Below are 27,371 nucleotides of genomic sequence, written 5' to 3' on the forward strand. Positions count from 1 at the left end.
GTCTCTCCCCCTTCCAGCGAACGAGAACTGCGCATGCTCTTAGGGGACGGCTGACGAATGCTCAGCGGGGGGGACGTGAATAATATTGGCTGCCCCCCACACACCGCGCATGCGCTGGCGTAGTAGTGGCGGCGGGTGCGGTGCGAATGCACATGCGCGCGGGCGGATGCCGGCGGCGGTGTCGGCGAGGTGGGAGCCTAGTATTGGGGCTGGGGTCGCTGCCGCGGCGCTGTACAGGGTGGCGGAGGTGCTTGTTTCCGAGCCGCCCTCTTCCCAGGGGGCTTCTTGAGGGAGGTGGCCTCGAAAGCTGTTAATCCCCTCACTGCCTGGCGGCCGGTCCCGGCAGCGCTGTGGGTGGCCCCCACCCACCTGCCGTTGGTGGCCGTTAGTGGCCGTTAGTGCCTGTGGTGGGGCTGCGGCCTGCGGGCGCGCCGCGGGCCAGGCCGCGGCAGGGCTCCTGTCTCGGCTCTCCCGCCCTTCCTGCCGTGCCCGTCTGCAGGGCCGTGGCCTGCACACGGCGGGACATCGCCTTCCTCCTGCCGGCCGGGGCTGTGCCGTTATCTCACCGACGGCACCGCTGCTGGGGTGGTCCGTGAGGACCCAGCGGAAACTGCTGTTGCTGTGCTCTACCTAAGATTGGCATGCACACCGCCAACAGCCTCCAGCGGGGTGTGCTTGTAAATGGCGATGTTAGGCGCTCGTAATCTTTTTGCATGCAGCTCTACTGAAATGTGAACTAGCCTATATTTGAAAACTTGTACTTTGATACAGGTTTGGTGTGCAAATGACCAAAGTGGTTTCTCACATCTGTGTATGTATAGCCACACCTATGTAGCTACTTTCACCTCCGTCATCCATAAAGTGAGGAGGCCTTAATCACTGTAAACAAGTTCAGCATCCGCTGTAGAAGACTACCCTAACTCTGTAGCTCCATAGTTAAAAAGCAAGTGGGACCCTTCAGTTCAGTCTTTAAAAGGACATCCATCTATTTCCTTTTCTTCATGGTTTCCCACTCTATAGGCTACCCTGGTATGAGATACTTCGTGTTTCTTGGTGAAGTGATTCTAGCTTACATACAAGAAATAAAGATGCAGTTGAAAGAGGAAAAACAGAAGTAACTCAAGCAACAGACCACAAAGCACTTAGGGAGAAAGAGGCGTTCCATGTTTCAATCCCTGCTCAGTGTACTGTGAAATAAATGGAAGAGGCATGGGATAGGAATCAGACATAGGGTTTCTCATCTGTTAGATAGTCTCTTTGCCAGTAGACTAGAGATTCACTTTTATTTTTGCTTTTTTTCCCAGCATCTTTATCTTCATTTAACCACAGTGAAATAGCTTGAACCCCAGAAAACTTTTTGACATGGTAATTAGAAGTGTGGGTTCTAATCTCCTCACACTGAGGAGAGAATATAGATTTCACAATCTCTTAGGTCACAGGGGCTACTGACCATGGTGAATCTTACCAAGTTAGATGTTGGACAAGGCATTGAAAATTCCACTTTTGATCTTAGAGACCTAAATTTGGCATGAAACGTACTAGATATGAATCTGCCACATAAGTCCATTAGAGAATCTGTGCCATTGAAACAACAGGTTTTGAACCATCTGGTTCACAGTGCCTTGTCGATTCTTAGGGTTTTATCCTGGGAAGTGTGTTTTCTTAACCATTTATCTTTGGGATCATAAAAGTACATTAAAATATCAGTTTTTTAAAATGATTTTAGCCCTCCTGGTAGCGGAAAAAGTCTTGAAAATAAGTAGCCAAGAACTTTGAAAGCAGGTAGCAGGAAAGGAGAGCTCAAACTTTTTAAAAAATATTTCATTATTTTTGACCCACTGCCATTAATTTTGTGGTACTGATGGCTGTTTTTGAATGTGTGGAGTTTTAAAAATTGCTCCTCTTGCACAAATAATCTGTTGCATCTGAGAAAGTGCTGGCCCCTAGTGACTTAATAACATCTGTTCAGTTGAAGATGAAATGTAATACTGGAATAAATAAGAACAGTAGGAATTTTTAATTTAGTTTATAATGGTTGCTGTGATTTGTGTGACAAAAATCAAATGTGCTGCAAATATTTTCAATTTTTGATAAGGCCAATATCTGGCCTGGGAGGTGCTTCTACATTGTTCATCTTTATCTATACCATTAGGAATGTGGTAGGGTGAAAAATATCTTGTAAGAGAGTGCAAGTTCAGCAGGATTCCAGTCTGCATTGCAACTTTTACAAAGTCTTAGGCTCAGATGAACCTTTTTGATGGGGAATAATATAAGCCTCTGAGGACCAACTGGAACGCTCTGTGGCAATTAGTTCTGTAATAGTATAGTTCAAGTTCCGGCATTATGTGGCTCAAGAGACTTTGGAAATCTGTATGGTTCATTTTTCAAAACGCTTTTAGGCCTCTTTTTTTTTTTTTTTTTTGCTCTAATTTTCCATATTCTAATTCTTATATTTAGGAAAATCACTTCTGCAATACACAAACGATAGTTTGATTCCAGCATTCTTTGCTATCAGATTATCATATCCATATGCACATGGTTTTGCATAATCCATATATGCGACTTGCAAAGTTGGTGCAGATCAGCCACTATACAGACGGTTCTCTAACTTAATTGAACAGGGAGTGCCAACCAACAGTAATAGTCACTTCAGGACTCTGATTCCCCATGGTTTTTTGACAGGCATACCAAATGGATGTGTGCTTATGCCTGCTGAAAGGTCTTGTGACCCTTCTAGAAATGTAGCTCTAAACTACTAAGAAGCTCAGTAAAAGGACAGTTCTCTTTGTTTAACCGTGAAATCAGTAGGTCCTTGTCAAAGTTTTCCCTGTGGCTCTCAACAAAACCTTTTGGATTTTTCTATTACAAGTCTGAGTAGTGCTTATGCCAACTTAATGGCAAACTTAAAGGGCAAAAGGATGAGCTTACCATTTTAAGATACATTTTTCTCTTCAGCTTTCCAGGACAAAACCAGGAGAAGAGTATATGTATTTCAAAAATTAGGAAAACTTTACAGCAATACCTTTCTTGAAAATTAGTAAGATTTAAGACAAATTCTTAAGTTCTTAGAAAATGTAGCAAAAATGCTTTTCTTAGCCAGCCAAATAAAAGACCAAATCCAAATAATCATTGTTTTCTAATACTTCTCAGAGGCTCCTACTGGATTATAAAACGGGTGCTGTGTAAAGTCTTGACTACAGATAGTGCCCTGAAGAATCTTATAAACTAATAATGGACAACAGACAATCTATAAATAGCATGATGCCTGTGTTTCTCCATGTAGCCTAACAGCCCAAAAAAGATTGTGAAAATGCTCATAAAGTAACTAGAAAGTACAGACAACCAGTGTTCTTCTGTTTCTTCTGCCTCAAAACATGTAAAAAAAAAAAAGATTATTATCTAGTGTTAGTAAAGGCTCTTTCAAGCAGTAGGCTGGACTAGGTGACCTCCAGATGTCCCTGTGAACTAGTATTTCTATGATTTTATGTGACTGAGAACTTCTATGGGCAGTTCATGTAACCAAGCCAAAGCTGAGGTGTAGGTCACTGCTGAAGAATGTGAATTACTGGCACACCTCCAGCTCCACCTTGGCATTGCCCCTCTGCTTTTGGGTCTATAGTCTTCATCTGTCAAGGAGGATCATAGTGTAAATGAAAGCCCTCATAACACTGCTGCAAGTGGAAAACAGACCTTAACTACAGATAACTAAAAAGTTTTCCTCTGTATGTGAGACTTGTTAGTTACGAGCTATTAAAAGTAAGAGTCTACAGAGAATTTATGATCTATCATTTATTGAAAAGGACTGAGTGGTAATTAAGCCACTGCATGCTCTGTTCCCTTTCTGAAATTCATTACTATGCTGAAAGCCAGATTCCGCCAAGCACTGTTTTCCAAGGTTTGAAGGCATGCATGGAAAGGCGAATTTCAAAATGTGGAACAGGCATTGTAGAAAGTACACTGACCATAGAAGGGTATTAATATTGTACAATGTGTCAATGAAACATAAAACTAACAGGAGGGATATGCCAGGAAATTTAGTATTCTTGTCATTGCACTTAGGAATGAGGATATATAATCTTGCACTTATGAAAGAGTTTGGAAGAAAGCATTGAAAGAACTGCAAATATGTAGTACAAATAAAATTGTAACTTATGGAAAATTAAATAGAATTTAATAGCTAGTGGCTATTAAATGCATAATACTATGACAGTGTTTTGCAGCAAAAATAGCCTGACTTTAAAAAGAGATTCTAGTGTTTAAACATGATTTAACCTGCTAAATACTTCAATTTTGTATTTCCTGTGTTATCCAGGGTGTTATTTTTGGTGGGCTGCATTATGTAGGAGCACAAGGTAAGAGAGGAGCTTTCTACATTGACAATTTTTTTCCCCAGATACATACTAATGTAAAGCATTAGCATGTATGCTAGCAGTGCGCTGTTTGGTTAGAGTGAGCACGTGGTCCCACATCACAGTAAAGTGGGTCCAAGGCAATGATTAGTTGCTAAAGGATCCTACTTCTCTCAGTAATTCTCCTTATGGAAGACAGTCTTTTAAAAAATTTTTCTTTTGTAAAAAATTCCCCTCTTTGTTTCTTACAGTTTCTCCCTGTCTGAATTGTTTGTCTGTCAGTCTATTTTTGTATCTAAATCTCTCTCACATTTGTATAAAATGTTTTTTGCTCTCTTTGTTCGTAATAACACAGAGCCCTCTCTCTTTCGATATAAAATGTTTCTCACCCACCTAAACTGCATATTTGTAGCTTTGCTATGTGGTCATTCTGACAATACAGCCTAGAAGCTACAGTAGCCAGCAAACACTGGGCTAGAGGAGGCTAACAGAGTAGGCCAGTAGCCTGCAGTGTACTTCTGGCCCACACCTTAGTGCTTTCAAGACCAACTCATCAGCAAACTATATAACATCTGGGAAAAAACAATTTTTTTTTTCAGAATTTCATGAATGTGGCTTTAAAATACATACACATGCACACACATACATACACACACTTGCAAGTAACAACCTTCTTTTCAAAAAGGGCAATGTAGATGGAAGGCTACATCTTGTTCCTGCAGTGTTTCAAGTCATTTCATATGCCAGACCAGAAAAAAAGTGGAACTACTGTATAGACGTTGCTTAGATATCTTACTGTTCATCCAAATGTTTTTAGGTGATATATAGTAAGAAAGGCTTCTCTAGTTCTGTTTAGCCTGTGACGTTTGTACTCTTGCACAGCTGGTTAGTTTCATCCCTGTATCAAGATTGGACTTTGAGAACAATATAGACAAATAAACAGACAAAGCTACAATTTTAGGTGTTTTAGGCAGCACCTTTCATTTTAGGTGCTAAGCCATACATAGTAATCCTGAGAATATGTACTGAGTTGCTATTCTTTGCACATAATGAATTTTAAATTAAGTTTATGATTTTCCTGATACGTAAGAAAAATTGTCATGAGCTGGATTCTATGATCATTTCAAAGTCAAGCTGTGCAGTTCCCCACCTCTGGCCTTAGATTCAGGAATAGCCTTATAGTTTATACAAAGTTTACTATATCAAAGTAGACATAATGGGCATTTGCTGAGACCCTCTTCCAGAGGTTTGCTTTGGTGCTTATGTCTGAAAAAAAAAAAAAAAAAAAAAAGGAATTAAAAGCATTAGGGAAGGAATACACTATTTCACTACCTCATAAACATTTTTCTATTTGGGCTGGTGGAAAATAGCTATAAACCTTCCATAAGTCATGTTATGAATGTGAAAGCAGCATTCTGGCTTCCACAGTCTTGGACTCTTTCATTAGATAAATGAAGTATTTTTACTGCTTGGTTGTCATGTCACAAAACAACCCTATTTTCCTTCCCTCCCCCCCTAACATTTTGTTAATTATTTTCAGAAATGTGTGAGGCAATTATATTTTTCACAGGATGTGTTTTCCATCCCTGCCCTTGAAGTCCTGCAAATGTACTCTTTGGTAGAATTGATCTTTTTGGCTCTGTTCCCAACATCCATACCATATCCCATTCTGTTAAGCTGATTTCTAAACCTGGAAAACTTTTATCAGTTTTATAACCTTATAATATTTTCTAAAACCCTACTGTTAGTGAGGCTTCCATTTTTCCCAGATATTTTTTGCTAGGTAGTTTGTTAGTGGTTAGGTTGAAAGGTGAAATAGCATAGCATTGTATGAGATATGCCATGTGAAATAGTTAGCTGCCAACCAGAATAAGAGGAACTGGAAGGATATGTCTAGTGCTAGCTACAAGTTACCTTGCTCTGCCGGATCCTTAGGAAGTTAAAGTAATCGAAACCATACCCAATATCTAGACCATTCTGTTTATACTGGTACATATTCAAAACGTGTGCTCTGTTAATGTTCTTAAGCACTTACATATAACTAGCTATAACATTTATATAAAACTAAGACTTACATTGTTAAAATTCATTATTTGTTTAATACCTACAGCATCTATGTAAATCTTCACTGAGATTCAAAAATTTACTGAAATTTAAAAATAATATATATTCGCTACCAGAAGCAGTTATTTTTCAGTGATACTTTTATATTTTGGGTTATTTGTTGACATTTTTGTTTCCCATAAAATGGACAAAATCCGTCAAACACAATAAGTAAGTGACAAATTGTGTTCTTGAAGGACACAAAATGAAGGACATTTGCCACAAAAATATCCACAGTTGCTTATGCTTTTTCCATTTTTATCATGTTCCTCTGCAATGTAAGGCTATACACTGATTTTTTTATATGTATCACTTTCTATGATCACATTATACATTATAATGTGGACTATATAATCACTCTTGTTTAATTAAGAAACATTTTAATACCCAGAATCACCAAACTTTTTTAAAGTGGGCTACAGTAATTCTCTTTGTCTTTGGATGTCACATTGAACATATCCGCTTAAAAACATCTACTCTCTAGGATGCTGAAGTCTTGTTAATAAATCCTGATCCGGAGGCTGTGCTTTTTGAGTTCTTGGAAGCACAGTTCTTACTGTGCAGAAAGGCTGGTGATTTTCTTTGTGCAGTATGGGTGCCATGACCTCTCGTTGAACAAAGTATAAGAATAAAAAGAATGTTTTCTTTTAAAATGCGAAAGAGGTGTACATACACTCTCCTAGGGGCAGTGTGAGAGGTTAAACTCAGCCCTGATATCAGTGGATAGTGTCAGTGGAATTGTGCCCATTGACACCAAGCTGAATTTGATCCTCAAATCATAGAAGCTTCAGAGGGAAGCTTTATGATTTCTATTGTGTAATCGTTCTGCATCGCTAAACCATCATTACATTTTACCATTGCAGGCACAAAATCCACCCACCCACCCTTTTATCAGTATGATAATGAAAAGGATTAATCAGCAAGGGCTAATAGAATTTATTTAATTTTCTCTATCTGAGTATTTCTTTGACCAAAGTATGTGGGAGAAAGACCTATGAATCAGAACATTTGATATTTTGTATTTGCGTCACTTTAAAACAGTTCATACAAATTTAAGGAAGGAAAAAGTTTCGTTCTCTTTGGAAATATTTAAGACTTACACGTATCTTCTTGCCAGCCCAGCCACACAACATCCCCAAAATTCATATGTTCCTATTAGTAGGCACTAAAGAAATAAATGTTAGTTATATTTTTGATATCTGCATATTTGCGGACTGAAGAATACCATGAGCAAACCGGCACCAAATTTACTTTAAATTGTGTTTTAAAGTAAAGATATCTTGTACAAAATAGCGTCTGTCATTTCAAAGTAAAGATATAATTGGTGACTATTGCTACATAGTAATAGTACCATAGTAATAGTATTGATACATAGTAACAGTCATTCTCCTTCAGTCCAGTAAAAGTAACTGTTTGTTTCTGCATTAATGACAAATCTTTTCTCTATCACTACTTGTAGCTCTGTATTTCTTACAAAATAATTTGATCTACTTTCAGCCATGCCTTAATGTACAATAGAAATTCATCTCTAGATTGTGGTTGTAATGTAAAATAGGCGAAAAATACTTTCAATATGCAATACAAAAAGTTAGAACCAAGAACTTTACTTTTTCTAAATATAGGCTAACTGAATAAATAAATATCAAATAAAGATGACTCAACTCGTTGTATGCTGAAGCAGAGAACTCATTGGCTATTACACAATTCAGTTTTATTTGTAAGAGAATTGTATAGCCTCATCAAAAGGATTTCTACCGTCCTTATATTTCATTCCAGATAGAGATACTGTCCAGTTTTTAAAAACTATTCATTAATCTGTGTAATCAGATGTTTAATCAGCAGCTGGATCAACAGCATTAGTTTTAGTCCACTCACGAATGTCTCTAGGGTGGAGGCCTTGGGGTTATTTTTTTCACAACATTGGTTTCCCCTCTCAGTTCTTTCACTAATTTCTGTTCACCACTATTTTTTCTTTCAGCCATCACTAAATACATTTGATCAATGGTTACACTGATTCTGGCATTATAGTGCTTTCTGTATTGTTTTTGAGTGACAATTCACAATATTCTTTTTATTTTATATGTTAGTTTCCTGATTATGGCCATCTCCATTCCCCAATCTTAGTTACAAGGTCTGTGCTGCCTAGTGCCTAATTAGACAAGACACAAGTACTCAGGTGTAAAAGGTTTGGTCTCAGTCCTCTGAGTCAGGACAAACTCAGTTTCTTTTAGGTTGACAACCCACCTCTTTAAAAATCTCAATATTTAAATATTTTTAAGTAAATTTTTGTTACTGGCCACAGTAACCCTGAAGCCTTTCTGAAAAATGCTCTTAATGTGTGATATTTAATATATGAACAATATACTTTACGGGGCAATGTTCTGAAGAAATGCAGAATTTAAAATAAGTAACCATCCCGCCATAAACAAACCAATAAAACCAATAAAAGTTTCAATAAACCTATTGTATTGATTATTGATGTACTGTATTGATAATTGATATATTATTTTATATCGTATATTGTATTTATATTTTACGTCGTGAGGAAATTGTTGAAATCATAAGCCTATCAAGCTCCTTTAGTCATGCTATATAGCAGCATTGTATTCATTACTGACCAGTACACAGGATTTAAAGTACCTTCTTTCTATTTGCCATTCTTAAACTTATAGCATCTCAATCTTTCTCTCTCATTAACTTTCATTTCAAAAGCAGAACTTTATTTTTCTTTTACTTGAGGAATTCTGATCATTAAATGACATATCGCTTTTAATGTTTTAGGCTTAATGAGTAGGGAAGAGAATGTCTTAATCTGAGGCCCAATAAGAGCCAAATTTGGTGCATGGAGCCTCTCAACAGACTCAAGTGCTTTGTTTTTATTTTTTTCACCTTTATTAATTTAGTGTGTTGTTCAGAGTTGATCATGATAGTTGTGATTAGCTACTAACAATAGCAACCAAATGGCAACATCTAGAGATGAGAAATTGACAGCTGCTATTCCTACATTCAAAAGCTAACAAGATATTTTGCTAATAGCTATTTCTTTTTAATAGATCCACTAGGTGGTGCTTGAAATCGGCTACCCTCGTGTAACTTGCTTAGAATTGGCTCTAGGTCCATCTCAGAAATCTAGGGACAACTAGAAATTGTTGTGACTGTGGACTATTACACTATAATTCATTAGTCAAAGCTTCAACAGAAATATAACTGGTAAGAGGAATATGATTTCTCTCTAAGAGCTTAGGTTCCTTTTCTTTCCAAAAACCTCTTTGCTGTTTCAAAAGCTGTTGACCGTTACAGAGATGTACTGGTCTCCATTACAAATGTCAGTATTGTCTGTACCTCTAGTACCCTCAAAATAGATTATTTCCCCTAGTATTTCTTACATTTGAAGAAGTTTCTGTCCAAATTCCAAGTAATTTGGGTAGGAACTTTAAAAAAAATACATAAAAATGAAACTTGACAATTAACTCAGCACTTCCTCAAGTCTGAAAGAACTTTAGTTTCCAGAAAAGAAATGAAAGATGGTTGTTGTGATGTTACAGTGGAAGGCTAGTGGGAAGAGGCAGGAACATGTCTAGGGTAAATTATGCAACTGTGAATTAAGGACACTGTGCCAAATTCCTTGCGGAGACGACGGCTTGTTTTCTTAGTTAATTCTTAGGCGTTTGCTGTGTAATCACTCTTCCCAGTGTAAAATAACTTCTTCAGAGGCTTGAAAAAATCACAGCCACTACAGACGTCTCTATTTGCTATGCACTGCTCAATTGTTTGATAATTCTCCTACCTTTCAGTCTGACAGTAAAAGCTCCTGACACAGCTTCTCTACCTTCTCTACCAAAGAAGGTTTTAGATCTGTCAAATATCTGTTCTGTGCCCTAGTGGATTCTCCCAAGCTCCTCCAGCTGCCAGGAGAAGCTGTCCACACCTTTAGCACTGAAGCCACTCCAATTTCCTCCCAGAGTTCCTTCAGGCAACTAAAGGTGAAATTCTGGAAATTCAAGGCTTCACTCTGCATGTAATTTCTAAGGAGACACCTCTCAAAAGGCATTTCTCAATTCTTTGCAGACCCCAGGAGAACAAACACCTTTAGCCCATGTGGAGAGGGGGAGAACAGAAAGAGAAGGAGAGGGAGGAAAGAAGCCAAACTAGCTACTATCGTTTTTACTGGACTGAGGTGGCAGACAAGTGGCAGAGGGCAGCGGCCTAGTCTGTAGCTGTGTAGCGCTGGTACACACACAGCCCACGCTGTCGCTTGTGTGAGAAATAGGCCAGTAAAAGTGGGAGCCCTGAGAGGGCTGTGATGGCCAAGGCAGGCCTGGGAGGGCTTCCGTTTTGGGTGAGGGAGCTGGAGAGCTAAAGTAGGGGAGCCCACGGGAAACTGAAGGTAATATTGAGGACTGAGGAGGAAATACTAGCAGCTCGGAGGAAGTAGTGCGAAAGAAATTGGAAGTTACCATAGAGGAGTGGTTTTAAGAGACACAGGACATTTATATAGTAAGCCAGGCTTCAGCTATTCAGAGAATAAAATTGTTTAAAATTGATGTTGAGGCAGGTTATGAAGGAAAGCATTTGTGAATTGCCAGTGGAATAGACTCTAGATAGTCTATTACAAAACTCCATGAAGGATGCATATACGAACAGAGATAATTTAGTTTTATTTACTGATAAATGCATTGCAATCAAATAGAATGTGCCATTTAGGTATAATGAAAAACCTGTTTTGCTCATGACCAAAACACAAAGGTTCTTTTCATAACGTCTGAAAGCAGCCTAAGATATATAAATTAGGGTTATGTACATGAGAAACTAATCTTGCCTACATTGTATAGGGTATTTTTCATATTTAAAATATATTCTGTGAAGGATTGGCCTAAGAATATTGATCTCACTCAAAAAAAAAAAAAAGATTTAGGTCATTGGAAAGACACAGAGAAGAAATTAATCATAAACTCAGATGGCATTATACGCAAAGGTAATTTATAAGGCATGAAAAACAGGCAGGCTCAATTATTATCTGTAATGCATCTCGGAATAATGCTGATATGCAGAGTAGAAAAATGTTAAGGCTACCCTCAACTAATGTTGGGTTGACAGTTCAAAGTCTTCTGTTCCTCCTTTTATTTTTCTTTTTTATTATATTTCTGAGATTAATATAGAAGTTTTAATATACTATTTTCTTTCTTTAGTGTATGATGTTGCTGTCAAAGTTTAATACCAATTTTAATATTGTATCTGAGTATCTTGATTTTTCAATACACCGTATATTGACAAAGTTAAAGTCTTTTCAATCAAAAATCATACTTGGGCTTGACGGGGTTAGTTTATTTTTTAATATGTTTATATTTCATATATTTGTTAATTAGTTTATTTAATGGCCTAATTCTTATTTCACAGCTTCTATTTCATTTTCATAACTAGAGAGGAAAAATATTTGTTCAGATTTTGTCATTGGAACCAGAAGAACCACCTACTGAGGATGCGAGTTTGTCTCACAGGCCGGGCCAGAACTGTAGGTGGTCATTTCTGTGGAGAGCCAGGGGAGAAGCCCTTGGACCCAGGAGTCCTAAAAGAGGGTGGGAGCTACTTTCTAGGCCAGGCTTCTCCAAATCTGCACTCAGAAGAACCTTCCTCTAATCTCTGTGCTTTAGCATCACACTTATTGTTATCAGTTGTAATGTCATTTGAAGAGAGAGAATTCAAGTCCAAGAGCTGAAAAAGCACTGAACAGATCTTATTTGCCTTAGTAGGATCTCAGCTAGGCAACAAAAAAGAAGCTAGTTTATATTTCAAAGATATAAGATTAGGTAAATTTTCACTTGTTTACACAAGTGGTTTATTTAGTTTGTCATAAATACTTGTAAAATGAACTAAGAGAAATAAATAAGATTCAAGACCAAAAGAAGAAATTATGGCTTTTTTAGTACTTCATGCTAAGGTAGGACACGAGATATTTTCTTCAGTTTGTAAATTTTCCAATATAAGCTAATGAGTAAATTGTTTAAGTTAAGTAATGATTTTTTTGTTTACTTTACCATATTCTGGAATTGCTATTAGTTTTAAACTAGGCCCAATTCATTCGTTCAGTCCTCAGAGCTGAGCAATATTAGTGGTTTAGAAAGATAACCTAAAAGCATAGCTAACACAGCTTTTTAATAGGCTTTCTCACACAATGAAGAAGATCAAGAAGGATGAATAATCATGGGTCTTGCTATGAGTTGAACCCTGAGGATGTGATACAAAGCAAGAGGCTGGAGTGAATGGCTGCTTCCCCACATAGAAGGAGGTTAGTAACATGGATAGATCCCAGGGATCTACATTAACACTGTATTATTTTTGTTCGGAACCTTTTACTCACTTATTCTAAAAATAGGCTTATATGAGGTGGAAGTAACTCTGTTAGAAGTCAAAAAGGCAATACCTTACCCCTTTGCAACAAGATACAGCAGATTAGTAGCAATTTTAAGCTATAGTACAGTATGCGTCTCTTTTGTGGTTTTAATGGCTTCTCATAAATACCATTTCCAGGTAATTGCTTACATCCACTGTTAGGATTGTCACATCCACTTCTTTCCCCCAAACTTTTCTCACTAGGAACTAAAATGCAAATTTGTCTTCCTAACTTCTTCTCATGGATGATTAGCCAGTAATTTCACCCTGGTCCCTGCCCCTTTTTGATGCCATGTTAGACAATGTCACCACTCATAAATGCCTGTCATTTTGGCTGTACCTGAACATCTACCAGACTCCTCTCTGTATCTTTATACCTAATTCGTACCTTTGTTTTATTAATTCTCCCTGCACCACATGTATAAGATAGAATTATTACTGTCTGTTCACAAAGCTGAAGCTCTCATTCATGTCCTGGTCATCTCTTGCACTGAGACCTTTTTTGGCCTTGTCAAATTCAGTCTCGCCCTACTCAGAGGTATCCGTGATGCTGCTGTAAAGATCATTTTCTGTTCAACTCCAAAAGTATTATCTCTCTGTATGCATCCTTATACTCCCATTTCTGTCCCATTAAACCTAAGTTGCTTACCTTTGCACCAAAGAACTTCCTACTGTTGCCGTCTAACCTACGGTATCAGGTTTTCTTTACTAATGAGTTAGGATTATATGTGGGCACCTTTGCGCCTTGCTGTCAGAAAACCTCTACATAAGCATGTATGACCTCAGTTTTCCTCTTGCAATCCCTCCTTTAAAATCCTGTCTGGGACGTTTCCAGGTTTCTTAAGAACTAGGCAGCTGACATGCAATAATCCAGGCCCATTGTTTTGACCAGTGTAATCTCACTGTTTTCTCATCCTCTGTCTGCTTCCATCTTTTTGTCTCTTTTTTATATGCAGATGCAGGCTGTCTGGGGCAGACCATCTTTATGTTCTGTATGTGCACAAAACCTAGAACAGGATAATACAGGAACATCAATAATAGCAATAATACCACCAATGCAGACATAATATTATTCATCTTACATTTTTATTAGAATCATGAACACTTTTTTGGCTCAACCACTTCGTAAAGTGACCTCTTTTCTTCTGTGCTCATGCCTTTCATTTTATGTCACTGATCTCATACCAAGTTCCCCTTCCCGGACAGCAGAAAAGACATCACAGGGAAGGATTATTTCAGTGTCTAAGGGCAGTTCTGTCCTATGGCTACCTTCACATACTAAAAGAAAGTAAAATGTTGATAGAAGATAGAAATAGAAATAAAATATTTGGTGATTTAACCTGTCTCCTGCATTGGTGCTGCTATAAAAACCCTGAATACGATTATTACAGGCAATACAGACAGCATTACGATTCTTCTTTTTTAATTTGAATTCACTGAAGGAATGGTAAAGAAAATCAAGCATAAAAATGTCTAATTTTATTAAGTCAGTTGAGTTAGCAATTAAATACCCAGTAACTGCCAGCCTGGATTAAAATTTGTGTGCTATTCAGCAACTCAAATATTGTTTCACTTGGCAGGCAAGGGTCTAAGTAAATAGAATTTCCCTGAAGGTAGCAGGGGAAGATGATGCAATGTGGTTATTTATTAGCTTTTGTTTTACTGTTTGGAAGATGGGCAAATATAATACGTAAACATACTAAGAATTTAATTGGGTCAAACTATTTGCAGTGCTTAGTCTCTGTCCGGTGATATTAAGCATAAGTGATTGCTAAGCTTGATTGATTTGTTTCCTGATCGTCTACTAAAAACAAATGATGTAATAACCACTGCTAGAATCTAATGGACTACAAAATTTGAAGTCATTTTATGTCTGCAAGCAAACAGTTGTTCTACAATAAATTGTTTTCTGCATTTCAGTATAAGAGTAATTCAAAATGAATTTAAAGGTAAATTAACATAACACTTTCACCGACATTTTAATAACTTCCTAGAGATAAACATCCCAATAAACATTTTAATTTTCAGAAGTGTTTCATTCGCTTTTGATACCTGGTGCCACTTTAAACGTTTCTGAAAATCAGGCCATTCATTTAGGTTTCATAATAAAAATAAACAGAACCATTTCTTTGCAGAAGATACATACATGTATATATATATTTATATATACTTAAGCTCAAAAGTTTTCCTAGAGATCTACCAATTTGGGCTGAGTTGCTTTCCTGGAATGTCCAGTGTTGACAATCTAGTCACATCAAGTGTGATATCTTCATGTAAATCTGACACTTTAAATTCAAAACTAAATATTTTGACACAATCCTATCCCTGTCTCTCTTTTTTTTTTTCTTATAGTATGAAATGGAAGCAAATTTTGTAATTTCAGAATGCAGTAAATGGATGATTGTCCTCTGAACAGATTTATTTACAATCCTATCAAATTGGTTATTTAAAAAGCATATAAACAAGTCCTTGTTCTCAGTTTAAAAAATAATTTAAAACTACTTAATCTTAGTCTTTAAGCAACTTGACTGGAAAATTTTAAATGCTGAGGATGAAGAGTTGGTTCAATTGATGGAATCTGCTTTTTATTTGACTAGGAGAAATTAATTTTTATACTGGTGCATACTAGTCTGACTTTCAAAATGCCCCAGCAGACACGGGAATCAGATCTACACTTACAGTCACTCTACCCGCTTTCCTCTGGATTCTTTTTTGCAACATGATTATAAGTCTGAGTTTACTCACAGATTTTGACAGCCTCTTTATCATTGCATATGTTTTCTGTTGAACTCTCCCACATATAAAAGTAATGCAATCCAAATGAGGATTTGCCTTGGCTGTGCCTTTGCAACTTTTCGCTGGTCGTCTTCTCTGCCATCCACTATGTTTTAACTGGCCATAGAAAGAGAGAGGTTTCCTATCATATTTTTTGTTAGTTGTTTGGATCAAAGTAAACACTTGTAGGAACAGTGCTTCAGTGCTGAACATTTGGCATTAATCTACGCCTCTGTTTGTTGGGGTATTATTTTACCGTTAAGACAATGAATGCGAATTAAGACATCTGATGTGAAAATTTAAAATTTTTCTCGCTTTGCAAGTATTATCACTGCTTTTATGTAAGCTTCATAAAATGATAGACTCTTTTAAGTCAGTGGCAAAACTCCTACCATTTGCTATTTTAAACACAGCAAGCGGGATTAAGATTACTCAAGTGATACAGCAAATCCTATTAAAAATCATTTAGGACAGGATTTTTAAAATTACTTAGGTATCTAATTCTCCTTTTGCCTGAGTTAAGATGAGATACATAAACCAGATTTGTAGCTCTGGATCTTAGAAGCTTTTAAAAAACCTGCCCACCAATATAAGACTCACAGTCTCACTTTATAGATCTTATTTCCCAAGGAAATAAATTAGCTTTATGCGATCACATCGCCTGTCCATCTGTCTGTCAATCAGTCAGCCTTGGATCAGTCTCTCTCTCTCATTACTTCTGAACCTGACAGCCAATGTCAACTACATCTGACAGAAAGGTAAGGGCCCAAAAGTATTAAGTTCTTTCAAAGCATAAGAATTGGAGAAAGAACAGAGACCCCATTCTCCCTCCCCTGGAGGGCTGCAGGGTGAGCCCAGCTATTCTCAGTTCTCTTTTGTCCGCTCAGATTATCCAGTTAGCACGTGTTGCTCAAAACCACCATAGCACCACTGTCTCTGCCAAACTGGAGGTATGACCTCTATTGGAGCTGGCCCTGTTCTGCTGAGGATGGTGTAGGAACTTGAAACACAAACCCATAGACTTCATTAGTGTCACTAATCTAAAAGCAGTAATTCCAGTACCAACTGTAAACTTAGAAACTTGTTTCAAGGGCAGTGAGAAGTCTAAGGAAATGAGCTGTTTAAAATTATAAATTGTCATGTAATCTAATTTAGAGTACTTTTAGAGTATACAGCAGTCAGGCTGTGAGACAAGCTCGCTCCTTACTAACTTCCCATAGCCAATACTGAATAGTAGCTTCTCAATATGTTTTCTGAAAAATGCTCTTGGAAACTGCACATTTCCTCTGAAAATAAATCAAAAGAATTTCTTTACACCCAGTTATTCTCTGAACCTCACCAGGTTTGCCCCCCTGCAAAGGGAAAATAATCACATGTCCCTGTAGCAGCACCCGTACTGAAAAGTTGACTTCAGTGACCATTTTGTATCAGGTTCTCCATCCTAAATTGCTTCTGTGACATGCCACCAACAGGAAGTGCATTGTCGTTTAGTCTTAGTTTACACTGGATCATATTTCTCAGCCTCCAGGTTTACGTGCATCATCCTGATCTCACACTATCAGCCAGCAGGGCAGGTACTGTACCAGGAGAAAGGAAACCACAGGTCTTGGCTCTAACTTGACACTCAGGGTCTTCTGTAAACAAAATAATAATGCTCAGGCACATGAAGCTTTGCGTCAAGAAGGCAGTGAACAATGTTATTGCATGCATAACCAAAACGCTTTACAAAATCCAGTAGATGTGACTGACTTTCAGCTGGAACAAGAGAACCTGATGTTAAATGAGACTGGACTATCAATTACTCATCTGAAAGATTTCCTGCTTTGTGTTAAAACACTAGCAATTGGAGACAGCTTAGACCAGCTTTTAATCCAGAGACTGGAAGGATAAATAGTGTAGAGGGGTAGCTTTTTGTCTCACCTACTCAGTAGAGTATTTATAGAGAACTGAAAACATTGCTATACCTATTCAGGGTCAGCTGATTTCTTTTTCAGAAAAGGTGCAGCATACATTGATGCTTGTTTTTTATCTAAGTGTCTAAATCATTATAAGGTAAATTTTATGTGAGAAAGGTTATTTCTGCTCACCTAGAGTAAAAGGTAATAATGCAGTCTTCTTCTTTCTACCTCACAAACCTGTTTAGCAGTAAAGATGAGGACTGGGAAATACGTCTTATTTCCAGGCATGATGTAAACAACACGTAGATTCTACGTAGCAGTTCGTTATAACGACACGATCCTGCTCATTGTATTTATGTTTTGGCAGCACAAAGCTTGTTTAGGTAAGAAGCCAATTGTTCCAAATAGGATGGTGGTTTAGTAACATCTATTTGATCTGACATATCTTAGAACTGCTTGTCTAAATTATCTGTTAACCAAATGCATTAACACTAAAATAAATAAATAAACAAACAAGTAAATAAATAAATAATGGTGGGTTTTGCGAGAGAAAATCCTTTAAATATATTTTACAAGTTGCAATACTGCACCTTCTGTGTTGTAAAGGGAATAGTTATAATTTTAGATGGCCATAGTATTAGTTTGTTATCAGAATAGATCTGTGTAGGAATATTCGTGTATAGAACTCCAACAATGTCAGTAATAGCAGACCATAGTTTAATACATATCTCAGTGCTTTCCAATGATAACCTAAAAAAAAAAAAAATACGGCCACGGGTAATACGAAGTTAAGGCCAGGCCTGCAGACTCCTCAGGTCATCTCTGGGATAAGCAGGTAAAGAAAAGAGCAAGCAGAATACAGTCTCTTTCTAACAGACTGTTAAACCCTGAATTTCAGGTCAGTCTTATTTAGCGTGCATTATAAAACAGATTTTGCTAGTATCTTCTTGTTTCTTCTCTCTCTCTCTGTGTCTTCCACATATGCTTAGGAAGAATGACTGCATTGTGTGTCTCTCTAAATCATTTACAGTACATTATACTGGATTGTCTCCCATTTAGAATCAGAATGACAGCTGCATAAATTCATCAGGAGACATGGTTTATTTAAAGCATAGGACAAATAAAAACCTAATACTTAATAAAATACTGGACCTAAAGAAAAATTTTCATTTAATTTACTGAGCTACATGGCATTATAATAGCAATAGCATAGCTTTATAATACAACTGAAGGACAAGAAAATGGTACAGATTATCTGATAACGGAAGTCAGAGGTTACCATGCATGATTATCTTTTGTATTTCTGCAGGCACAAATGTGCCCATAGTGCACCTGGATAAACTTTTGCAGTATTTGCAGGTGCCTTTTTCCTTATTCAGGTTTTATTTTCGGACTTCAGCATATAAATGATTTATCCGGTTTCACAGAATCAATGGTATATAATCAAGTGAAAAGCACCCAGGAGGTCTGGCTGTCTGTTTTACCCAGACTCTTTAAATATCACAGCTTTCTGAGGGAGATGACTGTCTTCAGAACTTCACAACCTCCACTGAACAAAGTTTACCGTGTAGGAATTAATTCCCTGGAAATTGCTGTTAGTAATCTTTGCAGTGCCATTTTACTTACCAAATAACATTTTTTCACTGACCTTCTGGTTTACAAGCAGATCGTATCAATGAAAATCTCATCAATGTCAACCTTATCTCCAAAGCACTGGTAATCAGGAGTGTTCACTGATCACCAGGGAAAATGCAGACATATTGAGCTGAGGATATAGAACTAAACATTAATTCTGTTGAGGTCATTGAACTGCATAGCACTGAGGTTGACTTCTTTCTTAAAGTTTAAATCTTTACAACAGTGCTTCTCAACTTTTTCCATTCCAAGAATTCCTTCACTCTTCATCTCCTAGTTTCCCTGTTTATCTGGAATATATCTTGGATGCTTTGCCCATTTAGCAACGGGCCCAACAGAGGGTGGGTTTGTGTTGACAAGCTGAGGAAAATAAAACTCTGATTATGAATGTTTCAAAGTTGGTAAACAGTGAAGAGTGCAATGTTCATCTAACAGTTGACTTATTTCCTGTTCCAGTTAAACCCTACTGTTTGAGGATTATGTGCAGAAGCAGTATTTCAGGATCACATCAGTAAAGGACATCAAGCGCCTTCGATAGGAACTACATGGATACCAAATGTTTAAATCCCAGTAACTACTCCTCGTAGCCCCACATAGGAGCTGCTCTGGGTGAGTCAGTACATACCTCACATAGAAATCCCTCCTCAGTCCATAAACTGGTTCAAAAATCTGCTGTTTTGTCAGGATTCTGATCTGGATGGGGATCTGGAGAGAAAATAAAGGAAAAGAAAATCCCAGAAACTTCAGGGGCAACCTTTTGGGGTTTGTTTTTTTTTTTTTTTCATTCTTTAAAAGGTCTGATTTAGAAAAGGTGGAGATTCCAGAAGCTTTTATGTGAAATATTTTCGCTCAGAATGAACAGTAGAAAAATGAATAGTAACTTAAAATTATAGTTTAATATATTATAGCTTAATTATATTATAGCTTAATTTCAATTCTCAAAACGCTTTCTGTAACAAATGAGTATTTTAGTTGAAGTTACGATATATAGAATCTTATGATTTTGGGCAATTTCACTTCTTGCATATTGAAGGTCTATATATCTTCTGTGTTTATGTAACTTACTGATGCCGCTTCTAACATATAGCGATCATGCTCATTTTCTAAGCTTTTATTCTGGAAAAGCTTACCTAGGGCTAGAATAACTTAAGTTTGCTCAGAATCTATATTATTACACTAAATCTCTCGTTATAAATCACTGCTGAGCTTCATTGGTTGTAATCTCCCTCTGTGTTTCCTGTCAACTTTATTGATGATCTCTTATTTTTATTTTCTTCTTATTTTCTTCTTATTTTAGAGGTCATTAGACCTCTAAAAATAGATGTAAGTACCTTTGTGAGAGGTACAATTCTATCTTTATGTAGAATTCAGTCTTTATTCTAAAGATACAAGTATAAAACATTTTTATACTTATTTACTACATGCATCTCGTATTACTTTCCACGTGCTAAATTACATTTACTACATTTCTTATTCCTAAAGTAGTATTTTGCCAACAATTGCTTCAAATAATTACTGTAAATGTTTTATTTTTCTCCAAATGTCCCCATTTTTAAAAGGCTTAAATAATGACATTTTTCTCTGCCTTTGAAACTTGTATGCCTAATTCAGGCTTTCTTGACTACAGTGACAGCTTACAACTCAGCAGCAATGTTTATTCAGTGACAAGGGAATTGGTCTGCAGTCTCTTCTTCTGGATGTGCCTATGTATTTCTTGTAAAATATATAAACAGTTACTGATCTATGCTGCCTTGTCAGGTCCATCTTCTCCTGTACTAGGACGCAAAGGTTCCTAATGAAAGATGTGCACCGTAGCTAAGAGACTGAATGTTCTTACTTCATTTTAGTAGCATTTAAAACAAGTTTTATGGAAATGAGGATTTGCAGAGAGAGGGGAGAATCAAACCTGGGATTCTCACAGTCCTGAAAAATGTTCTAACCATTTTATGTGCATTAATATGAAGTAACACTGTCACCCTCTCCGCTGACTACTGTGTTTTAAAGACAGAATTGGTTTCTATGTCTTGTTCTCTTTCTCTCTCTCTCTCTCTTTTTTTTTTTTTTTTTTACTTATTTGATTGCAGAATTGCTGCACAGAAGTCCAGGCTGTGAGTTTCAAATAGAGATAGGCACCCCTCGACCAGTCAGAGTCAGGCACCTAAATGCCACTCATTTCTGGATCTTATGGCTGGCTCATCCTTCTCTTCAGTATGTTTTACTGACAATCTTCGGTAACTCCCTGGCTAGTAAAATTCCATTTAGACGAACTTAACTCTTCCCAGTACTAATTTGTTAAGTCAGAGACTGCATACTACTTCTGTGCCGGGACATATATTTATTACCGTGTGTATCATGCTCCATACAGGACTGCAAAGTCTACAGGACAAGGTAAATGCAGAGTGCAATCAAGTGCAAACAGTGTGGAGTACAAGGCAGCAAAGAACCACACCTTGAAACAGCATGATTTATTGAGTACTTGGCATTAAAGGTAAATGAAAGTGGAACTTGCTACAGCAAATCATAACCCATAAACTGCTGTTGTTGCAGCTATAGTGAAGGCAACGACTGTATGCCTAAACTGCATGCAGGAAGGAAGTCAAGGCCTGTGAATGCACAAATATTCCCCTATGGATTCTGAATTTTATTGGTGTTTATTTTACTGTCAGTTTTTCAGCGGTTGCCAGTCCTAGGAAACTTATCACTTGTATGCTTATATAGTGGATACCTTGACAAGGCTGCAGAAGCAGCAGGGAATCCTGAGCATAGGTCTTGGGCAGAAACACTAAGGACAGCCAGACCAAACACACAGCCATAAACAGAAGCTGTGAAACACCCAGACGCAAGGAATAATGAGACATTTGCTGAAGAGCTGCTATGTTTGGCCTTTTTTTCTTTTTTGTAGGGGAAGGGCCCTTCCTTACCACCTGTTGCAGAAGCTCTTCAATGAAGACACAATGAAACTAAGTAGATAAATCTCAATCAAAATAAGTGATAAGTAGAAAACTGTGAAAGGTGAAATTAAAGCCTAAAGTCTAATTATGTACATAGCTGATGGGTAAATTCTTTCCCACATGTATAGGCAGATTAACATGAAAGGAGGGAACAGCCAAGAGGATCAAGGGAACCTACAAAGGCCTTTCCTCTCTTTTTAAACACTACAGTGTAGTGCATAGTCTCCCAGCTGTGTGGCCTGGCCCTCATTAACATGCCCAGACCTTGAGGGGATGGAAGTGCCAGCAGCTCTGCGGGGTTGGGGGTGGGGGAATAAACTGATGGAGAACATCAGTTCTGCAGATGGTTTGGTGTTGATGATTCATACTCTCGCAAGACAGCAGGATCAGTGTCTTTCCCCTTCATCACTGTCCTTGAGTTACCACGCTATGAACGTTCTTTGTGATCTCTTCATACTCCAACAATTGCAGCATCTTAAAGAGCAGGACCATTAAACTAGATTTAATTTAACTATAGGTTTGAGTTGTGCTTATAGTATTTTTTTTTTGTATTTTTATCTCAGGATGGTTTTGCAAATAAACTCTTGTGGTGTAAAATAAAAGATAAATTATCTGCCACCTCCCATCCACTGTCAGCCAAGTTTGCCCAATTACATCACACAATGAGATTTTTGAAGGCTATGGCCAAGTTATTGAGTCACCTCCCACCTCCCACTGTAAGCTTTATGGTCTAGTACAATAGGAAAAGGTTTGCCGAAGTTTTGAATAATGCTACCAGCTCACATGAGTAGATAGATAACAAGAAGTATGGATCATGGAGAAATTCAGATAAATATCAGAAAATATTTACTGCAACAACTAGAGCTGTTAAACTGTGGGGTTTAAGCTGCATTGAAACGCTGACATCTTCAGCAACATGGCCCTTAATGAAGCCTTACCACAGTATTGATTCAGAGAAGGATGACTTTTATTACATATATTTTACTCTATAAAATGGATAGCCTTCAAACACAGTAATGAGTTCGTAATTCAGCTTTGCTTAGGTTGAAAAGCTTATTTCTTTCCCCCTAATTTGAACGCTAATACTCTAAAGTGCTTTGTGTGGATAGACTCATGCGACAAACTGGGTACCCCACTGATTTGACTGTCTACTCTGGATTTCACTGGCTGCTTGCATTTGTGCTGGACTTTGCTTGTATAGGACTGGTGCTTTAACCATACGTAATAAATACAGGGTGATAAATAATATTTTTCCTTGTAACATACAATTTCATTTATCTCTAGTTGATAAATGGTGACATAATTTTTCCCAAATGCCTCTCCACCCTGGAAGATGTGACAAACTTTAAGTACAGAAGCTTGAGGCTTAGATTTTTGAGGAGGGGACTGTTATTTTGTTTTAGCTGTGCATGTTTCTTTGAAGAGAAAGACAAGGGGAAAAAGAAAGCCATCTGGTACCATCCAGCTCTCCCAATTTTTGCCCTGATTTCATGACTCAAACTTGTGGACTCATACTTTTGAAATACTGAATTTTCAGTAAAAAGTCAGAGATCTGAAAATTAAACATTCCATGATGGTTTTGTCTACATAAATTTGAGTAAGCTAATGAGAACTAGAAATTCAAGGTTAAGTGTTCAGCGTCTATGAAAGTTAAACACTTAATGTCAATTTGATTGAAATTTGTGTGCTATATATGTGCAGCTTAAATACAAGTATGTGAAAGACAAGGCCTTACATTTTCCTATTCTTCATCCCCAAAGATGATGAGGGGACTGGAGCATCTCTCCTATGAAGAGAGGCTGAGACAGCTGGGCCTGTTCAATCTGGAGAAGAGAAGACTGAGAGGCGATCTCATCAACGTGTACAAGTATCTGAAGGGAGGGTGTCAAGAGGATGAGGCCAGTCTCTTCTCCGTGGCACCCAGCAACAGGACAAGAGGCAACGGGCAGAAACTTAAACACAGGAAGTTCCATCTAAACCTGAGAAAAAACTTCTTGACTGTGAGAGTGACTGAGCACTGGCACAGGTTGCCAAGAGAGGTAGTGGAGTCTCCTTCCCTGGAGATATTCAAAAGCCGTGTGGATGTGATCCTGGGCAATATGCTCTAGAGGACCCTGCTTGAGCATGGAGGTTGGACTAGATGATCTCCAGAGGTCCCTTCCAACCATCTGATTAACAGAAAGAACATAAAACTACCACTATAGGCTTAAAACTCAAAAACTGTTTTAAGATTTTTACAGTGCTCTGTAAAAAAAAAGAGCATGGACTCATCCTTCTTATGGAAAAGCTCTCAGTGTTGATCTTTTCTTTCTTGCTAGCTTCAGAAGCTTTGCTTTGGATGTACCTACCACTAACTTTCACAGTTCCCGCTCCCTGACCTCTCTGAACTTCAGCCAGTATAATTCCTAGGACTCCTTTGCACTAAGTACTATGAAAATGCACAATGAATTCCCTTCAGTAGCTTCAGGATTTCACTTGCAGACAGCATATCGTGAGGCTGGAATCCTCGTAACCTGGTCCCCATTCTCAGTTTACTTAATCAAAGAACTTATTTTTAACCTACATATACATTTTAAAGTCTTAGAAACATCACATAATATAATTGCATGAACTTTGTAATACTACATATATCCTTGTTATATACAGTGCAAGGGAAATGGGATTACTGAGTTGGAAGGAAGAACCCAATCTCAGATGGTGTAATTCAAAAAAGTAATTGACATTTGACAATATAAATGTCATAAAGTGTCTAGTAAGTCTCATCTCCCTCAAATCTTTAAAAATTTTTGAGGTAGCCAGTTCCCATACTGAAATAATTGTTTCTTAGAGATACAGCATGCAAATGCTTTCCTCACATCTTTCTTTGACTAGAAGAATACCTTTCAAGCAATGTTCATGTTTGCAAATAGAATTGAGGGATCTTTTGTGAAACTGGCAAGTAGATAGATGTTTGGAGGACATATCAAAAGTCTTCACTTGTGAAGACAGCTAAGGAAAAACAGCTTAAGGACAGATGGAGGTGAATTCTTTAAAATCGAGCAAAGTTCTGTCACCTGTAAAAATATGTATATATACACTTTACAGTCAGTCAAAGATAGCTGCCTACACAGCGTTTGCCACAGAAGACCTGTTAAAATTATAATGTAGATTTTACATGGAAATAAAGCTTCTCAAGGAGTACATGTTGCAGCTATCTCAGAAAACTCTGTCATAGGAATATGTCAAAAGAGAACATCTAAGAGAGATTGCTACAGTTCCAAGTCTTTGCTGTAGCACTGTAATCATGATGATCCAAGAACACAGACAAGGCAAGATTTAAAAACAGGCATATTCTATTTGGAAAGAGCTTTCAGACAGTTGAGCTCTCTTCCAGATGTAATTAAACAAATACAAAACTTTGCCTACAAGTCTTGCCTTGCAACAGGTATTAATTACTTACGTGAAGGGTCAAGTGTTTGATATTTTGGAGCGGTTTCAGGGTTATTACAGGGTCCCAGAGCTCCTCTCTGCAAAGCCCTCATAATATCATATCTGCAGTGTCAGAACTATGAGCTCTGATTTGCATTACAAATTCAATCTCATTCACAAATTTTTAAATGGAAATCTTAAATTTACAAAGTTATTTTTGTAACTCAGTCTTGACAAAAATTACTGAAACCTCTATTAAAATCTCACTTTGATCAAACGCAAAGTCAAAATTGCAATCTGAATTTTGAGGAAAAGCTAGCTTAAAGCTATGAGTTGCTCAGCTGAAGGGTGTAATAAAAGGCGATGTATGATTATCTGTATGTTGTCCCCCTTAATGTTTTACAGACAAAACTCTAAGTTGTAAGAGCACTGAGATGGCAATGTTAAGTGCTCAAAAATTAGGAAGTGGCATTTAAAAGCCTTGCATGACCTTGCTGTGATATGTCTTTGTGTTTACCCTGCTGTAGATGGTTTGATTACATGTTTACATACAGTTTTTCCCATGAAGGCTCTACCCAGTTCTATACAGAAACAGAGAGTTTACTACAAGCCTCTGTTATTCTCCTCTCCTCATTCTGCCCTCCTTGGTTCTTCTTCTCTTTCCAGCTTTCTTTTTGATCTCTGGCAGCTCCATATTCCCTTCCACCTTCCCTGCCATTATGCATGTCCACCACACTCCTGACCATCACCCCTTTTGTAATTTTTATGCTTTACTGCCTCACAGTTCCTGTGAAGGCTTATCCTCCCTGTCCCTTGAGTTTCTGTTCTAGTTTGGCAATATTATTCACATTTCTCCCTCACTTTACCTATCTGCATTCAGTTAGGTAACTTCTTTTACATTTATAAAACTGAGGGGATACCTGTGGGCATGTGAGAAGTATGTAGGAGCCACATGGACATGCAAAGGCGGTCTACAAATGTAGAACAGTAAGATTGCTACTAACGCTAAGAGCAACTAGTAAGATATATGAAAATATATAGAGAAAGACAGAGAAGGGGAAGATTATCTGGAACAAACTTTTGTAAACCTTTTAGCAGGGCTACGTACGCCTTATACATTGTACATTCAACGAGGCAGGGCTTTTAGAGAAATATTATTTTATTTTAGAGAAATATCAAAGGAAGCCTAATCAAAGGAAATGGTTATAATCAAAATACTAACAGAAACAGTGAACTCTTCACCTTAAATAATTGGAACTTACCGCTGGGCAACAAATTTGGACTAAAGTTGGTTTTAATATTATCATTTTATCTTCCTCCAGGTAAACTAGGTATATTTCTATTACTGCACATTCATGTTAATGATTAGGTGCTCCAAGACAGTTTTCCGCCAACACGGGGCTCCCATTCATATAGAGGTTCCCAACTGCCCACGTGCAGTGAGATTGCTGCTTTTGGAAGTTTAATATCTGAAGATGTTTCCCCCTAAAAGGCAGGCCACTTTTCTCCGTGTTTTTCAAAGGTCCAGGATGCACCAGCTTCAGGCGGTTGGTACAGGCACCTTCTGGTCACCACCAGCACCATGGGAGAAGGCAGGGAGCAAGCCTCCCTGCGGTAGGGCCAGCCCCACTGCAGCCCCTAGGAGCAGGACAAACCCCACACCGCCCCTGTCCTTTCAGGCTGGAATAAGCACAGTTTCTCTCTGAGACCACAGCCATAAGCAAAAGCCAGGAGACAAAACCAGCTTAAAGCAAAACACTCATAAAACCTGGCCAATTCCTTAAATACGAAGGGGGAGAAAAAAAAAAAAAGAATAATCTGTGAAGGAGAGGAGGTCGGTTGAGCCAGGCAGGCGGGCAGGC

At 37.8% G+C, this 27,371-nt stretch overlaps 1 long non-coding RNA gene across 3 annotated transcripts; it reads left to right on the forward strand.

Moving 5' to 3' along the window:
* The first annotated feature begins 105 nt into the window (after positions 1-105).
* Positions 106-26,007, forward strand: LOC104143167 (uncharacterized). Of its 3 annotated transcripts, XR_011139208.1 has the most exons (7): positions 125-189; positions 4,313-4,352; positions 12,612-12,738; positions 19,607-19,759; positions 21,516-21,638; positions 22,053-22,162; positions 23,862-26,007. It is a non-coding gene; the product is annotated as an uncharacterized lncRNA (long non-coding RNA). The 3 variants fall into 3 exon arrangements; XR_011139207.1 differs by lacking the exon at positions 22,053-22,162 and having other exon boundaries at positions 106-189; XR_011139209.1 differs by lacking the exons at positions 4,313-4,352; positions 22,053-22,162 and having other exon boundaries at positions 126-189.
* The last annotated feature ends 1,364 nt before the right edge of the window (positions 26,008-27,371 follow it).

Source organism: Struthio camelus, chromosome 2, assembly GCF_040807025.1.
Source record: "Struthio camelus isolate bStrCam1 chromosome 2, bStrCam1.hap1, whole genome shotgun sequence".
Classification (NCBI taxonomy): domain Eukaryota; kingdom Metazoa; phylum Chordata; class Aves; order Struthioniformes; family Struthionidae; genus Struthio; species Struthio camelus.